The following is a 12,793-nucleotide window of genomic DNA, read 5'->3' on the forward strand; positions in this document are numbered from 1 at the left end:
CAATGAGTGAGAGTAGGAAGGAGTGCATTACCTGCCTTCTGTATCTAGACAGGCAGCCTGGTCTGGTAAAAAGAAAGTATTAGCTGTGTATCAGAATAGCTGAATTCAATTTCTCACTTTGTTACTAAATTTGAAAAGCTTTCGACAGCCAATTAGGCCCTCAGGACCTCAGTGTCAGGTGTTGGAGGAGGATACTAGAGTGATTTATAGGGCATCTTCCAGAGGTGTTTGCCTAGAGTCCTCCAACTGAAATATGTGCTCTCTGAGGCAAAGACCACGTATGTTTGCAGTCAACTCTAAATCCCAACACCCAGAACATAGCAGACATTCACTGAATGTGCCTCAAAGAGTAAACGAATAATTACGCTTAAAGTTAAGAATAATAATAGCTAGGACAATGGCCTCTCCTAGAACTTTAGACCTTTATACTAACTGCTTCCCAGAAAATTTTCACCCAGATACATCATTGTCATTTAAAACTCAAAATGTCTAAGACTTGAATCACCATCTTGCTCCCAGTACCAGCTCCTTCTCCTTATCAGTATCCTTGGCTTAAAATGATCAACATTCCTGATAGTTGAAATTATATGGCTTGAAATGATCAGCATCTCCTTTGCTTCTGTCTCTGAGCAGTCCTAAATCCCGTTAATTCCTGCTTAGAATTCCTCAGATCACCCTCTCCTTTCCGTCTCCTCTGCCAACCCTCAATCAAGCTTATTACCTCTCACTGGCATGTCTGAAACCTCCTGGTTTTCCCTCTTTGAAACAAGTCAGCCACATTTAACTTTCTGATACAATATTTTAAGAACATCAGTTTTTAAATATATGCAATTATAATTTGTCAATTTCTAATTTTAGAAATAAAAATTGAAAGAGAGCATCATTTTCTTCCTCAGCAACCTTCAACAGCTCACCACTATCTACGTAAATGTGTGTTTGTCTTCTGTAGTCTCAGATACAAATGTTACATTAGTATAAGGTTTGGTCTGCAGACAGAAAACACCAGTAATTTGAGCTGGTAAAATTTAATATAAAGAATTGTCGGCTGGGCACGGTGGCTCATGCCTGTAATCCCAGCACTTTGGGAGACCGAGGTGGGCAGATCATGAGGTCAGGAGATCAAGACCATCCTGGCAAACATGGTGAAACCCCGTCTCTACTAAAATACAAAAAATTAGCCAGGTATGGTGGCGGGTGCCTGTAGTCCCAGCTGTTGGGGAGGGTGAGGCAGGGGGATCACTTGAACCTGGGAGACGGAGGTTGCAGTGAGCCGAGATCGCGCCACTGCACTCCAGCCTGGCAACAGAGCAAGACTTTGTCTCAAAAAAAAAAAAAAAAAAAAAAGAACTGTTAACTAGGTAAAGATAGTTAAGCACTAAAAGGTATAAAAGAAAATGCTAAGATATTCAAAGGTAGCAACTCCAGAAAGCAGTTACTATCCTGAAGGCCAAGGGAAAGTGAATTAGAAAGCGATGTGGAAATTTAGAGGAAAGGGCCCTGGGAGACTTAGAAATACTCAGACTTCTGAGGAGAAGGCATGGCTACACAGAGATACACGTATGACTGCTGTGAGAATGAAGAAACTTGATGGAGAGGCCACTTGGGAATCGCCCAGCACTGAACTGTGGGAGCCTGTGCTGTAGTGAACATTACAGGGATCTCCCCCACCCTTCCTCACCAGTCCACTTGCTATTGCCCAGAAATAATGCATGCTGGACTTAATGCCTAGGTGATATGTTGATGGGTGCAGCAAACCACCATGGCACAAGTTTACCTATGTAACAAACCTGTACATCCCGCACATGTACCCCAGAACTTAAAATTAAAATTTAAAAAAAACCCTGCAACTTCAATCTCCATTGTACCTAATGGAGGTTACAGTTACTTGATTTAAAATGAAAATGTGGGTAAGCTGCATTTGTACTCCTGCCTCAGGCCCTGGAAGTGTTAGGGGTGGGCCTGTGGGGGCACAGAGGGAGTGTTAAGGAGGAAGAGGTTAACCAGCAGGACAACATTTTGGCGGGGGTGAGCGGTTTGGTTTTTTTTTTAATGAGTTCTTCTTTTGTATTATTTCTAAATAACATATAACGGTGTTCAAGGTAAAGGGGAAAAAAGCATACTCAGTGAAACAAGCAAAGTCCTTTTTTCTTGCCATTAATACCTTGCAATCTCTTTTTATTATCTTTTACTGACAGAGTTTAGCATCAAATCAGAGAGCAAAGGAGAAGTGTCTGCAGCTTTCAGCTCCAATATTACAAAGCAAGGCAAGGAAGAGTGGGTTTGGAGCTGAGATGCACTGTTCTTTCCTTTGCTTTTAAAAAAAGGATATCAAAGTTTCCCACATCAGTTGGAAGTGACATTTCTTTCTTCTGAACTCCTATTTCACTTATTTTGGAGACCAACCATGTAACACTAATAGTGTATTATTAGATATTTAAATATTCTTACATAATATGTTTTCCCTCATACTAGATGACAAATTCCTAAAGGACAATTTTCTTTTAAAGTTTTTGTGTTTGTATTTGCAGAAAAGGTATTTAAAATGTATAGCTTAACTAATTATTATAAAGTGAATATCCTTGTAACCACCGTCATGTCAAGAACTAGAATGTGGTCAGCATCCCAGAAGTCCCCCATGCCCTTCCCAATGACAACCCCCACCTCTGCTCCCAAGAATAACCATTGGCTTCTACAATAATCACTTCTTAACTTTTCTTTATTACCCCAGTGTGCTTCCCTAAATCTTATAGCTCAGGTCTGTATTTTGTAATGTCTTTTAAATTGCTCAATTTATGCTTTCATCTCTGTCCTTTTTCACCTATATTTTATTTGTGCAAGAAACTGGATCATTTATCCTACAGAATTTTCAACAGTTTATTGCATTCCCGTGGTGTAGTATAATATGTTCCTCTGTCCTCTGTATTCTTTTGTAAATTGTGTTTTCTGTAAATCAAGAGGCACGATCAGATGCAGGTTCAAAATTTTTAATAAAATTTGTTTAAAGGATGTTTTGTTCTTTAGGGAGTACATGATATCTAATTCTCTTTTTGTGATGTCAGCAATCATTGATGTTCATTATCCAAGGGCTTTAACTCAGTAGGGTTGCATACCAGTGACATTCCAATTCTATGATTCTTTGTCCATTTATTTATTGGGATACCTTTATAGAGAAAAGCTTCCCCCTACCTACTATTTGGTTGCCCAATGTTACATTTAATATAGAAAAAGCAGAATGAATGCCAGATTTCAAAATAAAGAGTTGGTTCACAAAAAAATAACAAGTTATATGGAGTTTTATAATTCATTATAATCTTGTGGATTTTGTTATTGGCCTTATCGATGTTCATATTGCCTTATCTTTAAGTTGGTTCCAACTTTTGACAAAACCTACTAGTCTTTGATAGCTTCCTTGATATCTGCTAAGATGATACTCCAGGCTTATTATACATTTTCTGTCCAGCACTGAAAGTAGCCATTTCTCCAAGATTCCCCTGTTTCGTTTAATGTGAAACAGTAATTCAAGACCAAAAACCAAGGGCTAGGGATGCTCACCTATACTAGGCTCAATATAGTTTCCAGGCCTTTACAATGGACAGAGCTATATATAACAGATTAAGCTAGGAGATATATAGATATATATACACACACACACACACATACATACACACATATATGTATACACATGCACACATATGGTTATCATTATATATGATATATATACTTATATATAGAGAGAGAGTTATAATTTCTAGGTAATTTCAATGGACAGAGCTAGGAGGTAATCATCATAGACATAATGAACCAGGCTAGGAGAGAGAGAGAGAGAGAGAGAGAGAGAATATAACACATTTTTTTTTTTTTTTTTGAGACAGTTTCACTCTTCTTGCCCAGACTGGAGTGTAGTGGTGCCATCTCGGCTCACTGCAACCTCCACCTCCCAGGTTCAAGTGATTCTCCTGCCTCAGCCTCCCAAGTAGCCGGGATTACAGGCATGAGACACCACGCTTGGCTAATTTTGTATCTTTAATAGAGACAGGGTTTCTCCATGTTGGTCAGGCTGGTCTCAAACTCCTGACCTCAGGTGATCCACCCGCCTCGGCCTCCCAAAGTGCTGGGATTACAGGCATGAGCCACTGTGCCCGGCTGAATATAACACATATTCTATAGAACAGAATAAACTAGGATAGAATGAATATTCTAGCTTGTCATTATATCTATACGTATATATATATGTATAATGATTATATGTATATCACTATATCAAAAAGTATTTCTATATGACTTAAAAAAGCTGTTTTTCCTACTCCCACACTCAACACTTCCGGTCACCAACTTTTCCCCATACAACAACTGATTCTCCAGTGGACACAACTGAGTGTCCTATAAATCAATTCAATTTGACACAGTCTACCTGGAGTTAGAGTCAAATTCCCAGGTTAAGGGTTCAGTCCCAAAGACTGCCCCCACTGCAGATGCTAATTACATGTGGGCCTCTGGAACTTCTGACTGACTGGCTATAAATTGGAAGTAACCACTGCTACCTCCTCAGGCTTGAGCATTTGCTACAGAGGCTCATGTAACTCAGGGGTGCACTTTATGTTTACCGGCGCATTATAAAGGATATTACAAGTAATACAGATAAACAGCTAGATGGAAGAGATGCAGAGGTCAAGGTATGCAGGAAAAGGCAGGAAGCTTCTACGACCTCTTGGAGCATGCCACCCTCCACGTCAGCAATCTAGAAGCTCCCCAAACTCCATGCTTCAGGAAAGTTTATGAAGGCTTCATTATATAGGCATGATTGATTATTAATTCAGGCTTCAGCCTCTCTTGCCTTCTGGGAGGATGAAGGGCGAGGCTGAAAGTTCCAGACTTTTAATCATGACTTAGACTTTCTGGTGACCAGCTCCCATTCAGGAGGCCACCAAGAGTCCCCTTATTAGAACTCCCATCATCCAGGACATTCCAGAGGATTCAGGAGTTCTGTATCAGGTGCTGCTGTCACTCAGGAAATTACAAAAGTCTTGGGAGCTCTGCATTAGGAACCAGGTCAAAGAACAAATATTAGAACAAAAGATTCTCCTAGCACCCAGGAAATTCCAAAGGCTTAAAAGTTCTGTGTCAGGAACCAGGTCAAAGACAAACTATTAGAACAAAGATGAACCTAGCTCCCTGATTACTCAGGAAATTATAAGGGTTTTGGGAGCTCTGTGTCAGGAACTGGGGATAGAGATTAAATATATGTATTTTTATTATGGTACAATTTCCTATTCCTTTAATAATAATCATGTCTTTATCATTATAACTATTATTCTTTCTTATAGAATGTACCTCTCTATCAGAACTTAGTCTATTATATCTATTGATAATTCTATATAATTATATGCATAGTAAAATATATAAACAATTATAATTATACGACAATGATTATTTAATATATACAAATGTATATGTAAATATCATTCATTATTCATTTATTTAAAGATAAAATACCTCATGTGTTCACACTGAAAATTCGAATTCAAATTTCAATGTTACTTAAACTCTTCTACCTTAATGTTCAAATCTCTTTTTGTCTGCAGCAAGAATCCTGGGTTACTGTAATCCCAGCACTTTGGGAAGCCAAGGCGAGCGGATCACAAGGTCAGCAGATCGAGACCATCCTGGTTAACACGGTGAAACCTGTCTCTACTAAAAATACAAACAATTAGCTGGGCGTGGTGGCGGGCGCCTGTAGTCCCAGGTACTCGGGTCGCTGAGGTGGAAGAATGGTGTGAACCCGGGAGGCGGAACTTGCAGTGAACGGAGATGGCGCCACTGCACTCCAGCCTGGGTGACAGAGACAGAGACTCCATCTCAAAAAAAAAAAAAAAAAGAATCCTGGCTTGCAAGAATAAGAACAATGGGGATGATTGAATGTTTTGTCCATGTCGCACAAATCATTCTCAAAATAACACTATCAAAACTACTACCAGTATAATTACTGAAAAACTGTTTCAAATGTTTTTATGTGGTATTCTCAGTCTCTCCTTGTTTTTTATAATTATGCTGTATCTATATTGTCAGAGCATAGAGCCATTACCACACTCTATTCTTATGTTCTTCCTTTGTTCTTCATGTAAATATATACGCAATGCCCACCATCCATCTTTATGTCAATATTTCTCTAGTAATTTTGGTTGTCTGAAGCTACTGTATACCCAAGGAAGGATTCACAGAAGCAGCATTTTTCAGTTCTGACTTCTGGGTGGCAGTTTGCCCCCTTTATACTTAAAAGACAGTTTGGTTGAATATAAAATCCTTGGCTTACTGTTTCTTTCCCTTCGACATTTTAAATGTGTTACTCTGTTCTCTTCCGGTATGAGAAATTGTTATTGAAAAGCCTGATAACAATTCATTTTTCTTTCCTTCATAAGTTACTTGGTCTATGGCTCAAGATATTTGTTCCAGGTCAATTTTTCCAGGTATACAATGTGCTCTCTCAATATGTAACATCAAATTTTTCATTTGATGAAAGTTTTGGTGCATTATAATTAAGTGCTTCTTCTAACTTGTTTTGATTTTTCATTCATGGATTCCTAATTTTTATATAGATACGTCAGATCTTCTTTGACTGTCTTCTGAATTGATCACGTTCTTACTAATACTTTTCATCTCTTCCTTCATTTTCTTTGTCATTCCTTTCACTTTTTAATTGTGACAAAACACACATAACATAAAATTTACCATGGTAACCATTTTTAAGTGTACAGTCAGTGGCATTAAGCACATTGACATTGTTGTGCAGTCAGCACCACCATCCATCTCCAGAACTCTTCGTATCTCGCAAAACTGAAATTTATACCCATCAAACAATGACTCTCCATTTCCGTCTCTCCCACCTCAGTCCCTGACACCTTCTTTTTTTTTTTTTTTTTTTTTGATCTTTAAAAATTTCCTTCATTTTCTATTTATTGTAAGTCATCACCAGTTGAGTCTATTTGCTCTTGTATTATACTTCTAGTTAGACAATTTCTGAACTGAATGTTTAATTTTATGTCTAATTCTTTATTGATTCCTACCCCTTTATTTCTAAGGTTTTTTATTCTGGTTTATCTTTCAGATCTATCTGTTAGCTGTTTTAAAAATATTATAGCTTTCCTTTTTGTGAGAGCATCTTTCTGGCATGCCTTTATTATTTATAGAAATTCTACTCTTTTTTTCTCCCTGCCCTATAATAAATTTGAATGTGATTTTAGCTCACTCTTTTCTGATGCTCATTTTTACACCAAATTAGGTTTTCTGAAGTTTTAGAAAGGAAGCTTGGCTTATACTCATTTTGGGTTTTTTACATTTAATGTCTCTAGACCACCCTCTTCTGGTTGTTTTTATAAAGTGTCCAATGATATGAAGATTTAAATTCTAAGATTTTCTGGTTCTATTCTCCCTTACCACTTTTATCTGGACCTTATATTTCCTTGGTCTCTACTGTCCCTGACCTGCTCAGCTCAGATTCTCTTAACAATTTATTCTCAGTTTGGATCATAGCTTTGTCTTGGAGGGACCTTTGTTGGGTACCTTTGAGAGTGAGGGGAGCTCAGAACATTCAAGCTCCTTAGTCTTACCACAGACACTTTCAATTTGGATCACTGAGTTTTCCAGATAAATGCTTGTTGACTTCCTCGAAGTCAAGTTTGTCAGATATCCCATTGCTTCCTCTTGGACAGATGCTGACACCAAGTAAATCTTGTAGCTATTGGTGATTGCTTTGTCCAGCTAATTTTTGTATGTTTAGTAGAGTTGGGGTTTCACCATGTTGACCAGGCTGGTCTCGAACTCCTGACCTCAAGTGATCCACCCACCTCAGCCTCCCAAAGTGCTGGGATAACAGGTGTCCTTTACAGTTTTGATGCTCCTTGCTCTAACGTTACAAAGTGCCTGAAGAAAATGATACCTCATTTTCAAATAGTTATTAAAACTTTCCTATGTACAAGGTATATTGAGCTGGGAAATTAGAAAGTTCTGCTCTGAGATCAGGTGAAGTTGGCAGTGGCTTCTCCCAAATTCCCTCGTAGAACACACAGAGCAACTAAAATTACAAAATAATTATGGGGCACAGACAACCCCACAAAACTAGGGGCCACGTATCCCCACAAATCCCAAATTATGAGCTACACTACACTACACTACACTACACTACACTACACTACACTACACTACACTACAGCCTGGGCAACAGAGCCAGACCCTGTCTCAAAAGAAAAAATTTGTAAAGGAGGTGAAGTTAATTCTTGGTATCAATCCACCAACTTTCCTGATAGCCAGCTCCTCCTTCTGTGCTTCTGGTGGTGCTCCTTCCTCTTCTTTTTTTAAATTATTTTTTTTTGAGACAGAGTCTAGCTCTGTCTCACAGGCTGGAGTGCAGTGGCATAATCTCCGCTCACTGCAACCTCTGCCTCCCTTGTTCAAGTGATTCTCCTGCCTCAGCTTCCTGAGCAGCTGGGATTATAGGTACCCACCACCATGCCCAGCTAATTTTTGTATTTTCAGTAGAGACGGGGTTTCGCCATGTTGGCCAGGATGGTCTTGATCTCTTGACTTCCTAATCCGCCCTCTTCAGCCTCCCAAAGTGCTGGGATTACAGGCGTGAGCCACCACGCCCAGCCCTCATTTTCTTTTACTTTCCTCCTGAGGTATATTCCCCTCCTGCCCTCCCCGACCTATTTATACATTGTAGGACTCATTTTGCTAACGTTTGCTTAGATTTTTTTTTCTAAATTCATAAATTAGATTTTCCTTTCTCAAACTGTCCTTGGTTTGGTATAAAGATTATGCTCAAGTCTTATGATGATTTGTCAAGTGTCCTCTCTTTTTCTGTCCTCTGGAATAGTTTGTGTAAGATTGGAATTATTCATTCTTAGAATATTTGCTGGAATATTTTGGTAAAACAATTTGTGCCTGTATATTTTGAGTATGATAATTTTTAGCAACTGAATCAATTAATTTGAGGGGAATAAGAATATTAATATTTTCTATTTCTTCTTGAGTACATTTTTTGAGGCGGAGTTTTGCTCTTGTTGCCCAGGCTGGAGTGCAATGGCATGATCCCGGCTCACTGCAACCTCGGCCTCCCAGGTTCAAGCGCTTCTCCTGCCTCAGTCACCCGAGTAGCTGGAATTACAGGCATGCGCCACCATGCCTGGCTAATCTGTTGTATTTTTAGTAGAGACGGGGTTTCTCCATGTTGGTCAGGCTGATCTCAAACTTTCAGCCTCAGGTGATCCTCCTGCCTCGGCCTTCCCAAGTGTTGGGATTACAGGCGTGAGCCACTGCACCCGGCCCAGTTTTGCTGCTTCTATAGATATATCCCTCTTTCTATTTTTACCTTCTTTTTAAAAAATGTCTTGAATTCATCAGTAGTTTATCAAATGTATTCTTTTCAAATTATCAACTTTTGGCTTTGCTGGGCCTCTCTATTGCATGTTGGTATTCTATTTCATTAAATTCATATTCTTTATTCTTTTCATCTTTCTACATTTTCTGGGTTAATTTTGTTTTCTTTCTTAACTTTTGAATATAGATGATTAATTTTCCTGTCTTTTCTTCTTATCTAATGCAAGTGTTTAAGATTAAAATCTTTTCTCTGAGTATTGCCTTACCTGCATCCAACAAGTTATAATAAAATAATTTTTTCTTTTAATTCTAAATATTTTGATCTGTTATGGTATATTTTTAACTCATGAATTACTTAGAACAGTTTCTTTCTTTCTTTCTTTTTTTAAAGAAAGTCTTTCTCTGTTACCTAAGCTGGGGTGCAGTGGCACAATCATGGCTCACTGCAGCCTTGAACTCCTGGGTTCAAGCAATCCTCCAGCCTCAATCTCCTGAGTAGCTGAGTTGGACCACAGATGCATACCACCATGCCTGGCTAATTATTTAATTTTTTTAGAAATGGAGTCTTGCTTTGTTGCCCTGGCTGATCTCAAACTGGCCTCAAGTGATCGTCCTTCCTTGGCCTCCCAAAGTGCCGGGATTATAGGTGTGTGCCACTGTGCCCAGCCTAGAATAGTTTCTTAATTTTCAAATATATTGACTTTTTTTCTAGTTATCTCTTTGCTATTGAATTCTAGAATGATTGTAATTTTGTCAGAGAATGTAATTCCTACGGTGCCAAACCTTTGGAATTTGTTGAGACTTGCCTCATGGTCCAGTACGAATCAATTTGTATAAATGGTCCATGGGCCCTTGAAAAAAGTGAAATGTGTACTCTGCAGCTTTGGGTGTAGTATTAACTTTATGTCCATTAAGTTCACCTTGTTAATTCTAGTGTTGAAATGTTCTAATCTGCATTGAGTCTTTTGTCTGCATTAAAATAGCTCTGAAAGAATACGTAGGAGACTAGTACATTGCTTTGAGAAAGGGAACCAGGTGGCCATGGAGGAATGCAGAGCTCTGTCCATTCCAGATAGCATTGTATCTCCCCAGGCCTGGACCTTGCTATTACAGGAACTGCAAAGGAGACCCCCAGACCACCTCCTGATCCTGGAAAGACTCCCAATTGCTGACACACGCCACTTTCAGCTCACTACAACAGTCTACCAAAGATAGTAATCTTATGAAGGGGGCTAACATTGAAACTGATAGTATGTCTTCCCCTAAGAGAATGTCAGGAGTATGCCACCTTTCCTCACACCCTTTTTTATCTCAGTCAGTATGAACAGCTCAAGGTGTTGGGTCACATTCATTATTTTTGTACCTTTTTCATAAAATTCTGTACATCCACTCATCTGACCTAATCCCACACACTGACCCACCCTAAAAACTTTCACCGCAACCTTGGAAACTCAGCCATGTATCAGCAAAATTGCTGGATCTTCAACCTCTCTTCAAAATGCTCCTCCAACCACTTACTTTGACTGAAACCTGCCACCTCGCTTTGCATTCAAATGTCACAAAGTTGCTATTTGTTTTCTCACACCCCTAGAGGGTCTGGAGCAGAGTGGATGTCCTCATTATTGGTTCTAGTCCAGCGCTCTCGAAGTATGGTCTACAGACCAGCTACAACCACGTCACCTGGGAGCTTGGAAACACAGAATCTCAAGTCCCACCTGCAAACTCTTGAATCAGAATATGCATTTTAACGAGACCCCCAGTGTTTTGCATCAGCACTATAATCTATTTTCAAGCAGAACACTCAAAATAGAGAACAATCTGAAGCCCACAAAGCTACACCAGACGTTGCTTCTGGTTTCTTCTATGACTGCCACTTGTCTGTCTCTCCCACTTCCTTCCTTAACTCCACACAGACTCTTGTTGTTCCTCAAACACTCCAGGATGTTCCTGCTTCAGGGACTTTTTATTTATAGCTTCCACTGTCTGAGACACTTTCCCATCAGTTAACCTCAAGCCTACTCCCATACTCCCTTCAGGCCTCTGCAGAACCCACTTCTCAGAGAGCCCTCCTTGATTGTCCTACATTAATACAGTAGCTGCCTACCTGCCCACAACTATTGCCTACTTTCTTTTTCTTCAAATAGCTTTAATATGTATATATTGCTCATCTGTTTGTTTTATTCATTTATTATCAATCTCTTCCTTTCTCTTTTTCTCTATCAGCACACACAACAATAAAAGAGCCACATCAGGAGAAACGTCCTCTATTTTTTTTGACTGCTGTTATCTCCAGCATGGAGAACATGTTTCCAGCATGGAAACAATACCTACATATTGTAAGTGCTTAATAAACTATTTCTCACAAGGTAACAGATGAATGAGAAGCAAAGATAAAAAAAAAAGTCACTGTATAATCGTATATACCTTCCAAATTTGAACATGGGAACATTATTATCTGCTCATGAAAAGATTACTTAAATGTTTATTGTTGCCATCAGCAAAGATTTTAGTTATTTATTTTTAAATTTGTACTACTTTTATTGTTGCATTCTTACTATTTTCCAAATATACACTTTTTACACTTTTATTTTAGCTTAATGGGTACATGTATAGTTTATTCTATATGTACATTGCATGTTGTGGGGGTTTGGTAGACAGATTATTTCATAACCCAGGTAATAAGAATAGTACTCCTCCATAGGTACTTTTTCACTCCTCATCCTCCTCCCAACCTCCACCCTCAAGTAGGCCTTGGTGTCTGTTGTTCCATTCTTTGTATCCACATATACTCAATGTTTAGCTCCTACTTGTAAGTAAGAATATGCTATTTGGTTTTCTGTTCCTGTGTTTGTTCATTTAAGATAATAGCCTCCAGCTCCATCCATGTTGCTGCAAAGGACCTGATCTCATTCTCATTCTCATGATTTCATTCTTTTTTATGGTTGTGTAGTATTCCATGGTATATATGTGCCATATTTTCTTTATCCACTCTACTATTGATGGGAATTTAGCTTGACTCAATGTCTTTGCTATTATGAATAGTGCTGCAGGGAACATTCACGTGCGTGTGTCTTTATGGAAGAATGATTTATATTCCTTTGGGCATAAAGCCAGTAATGGGATTGCTGGGTCCAATGGTAATTCTAGTTTGAGTTCTTTGAGAAATCACCAAACTGCTTCCCACAGTGGCTGCACTAATTTACACTCCCACCAGCAGTATATGTGCATTCCCTTTTCTCCACAACCTTGCCAGCATCTGTTATTTTATGACTTTTCATTAATAGCCATTATGACTGATATGAGCTTGTATCTCGTTTTGATTTGCATTTCTCTAATGATCAGTGATGTTGGGCATTTTTTCATATGCTTGTTGACTGCATATATGTCTGCTTTTGAAAGGTCTGTTCATATCCTTTGCCCA

This window comes from Macaca nemestrina, chromosome 5 (genome assembly GCF_043159975.1).
Source record: "Macaca nemestrina isolate mMacNem1 chromosome 5, mMacNem.hap1, whole genome shotgun sequence".
Classification (NCBI taxonomy): Eukaryota; Metazoa; Chordata; class Mammalia; order Primates; family Cercopithecidae; genus Macaca; species Macaca nemestrina.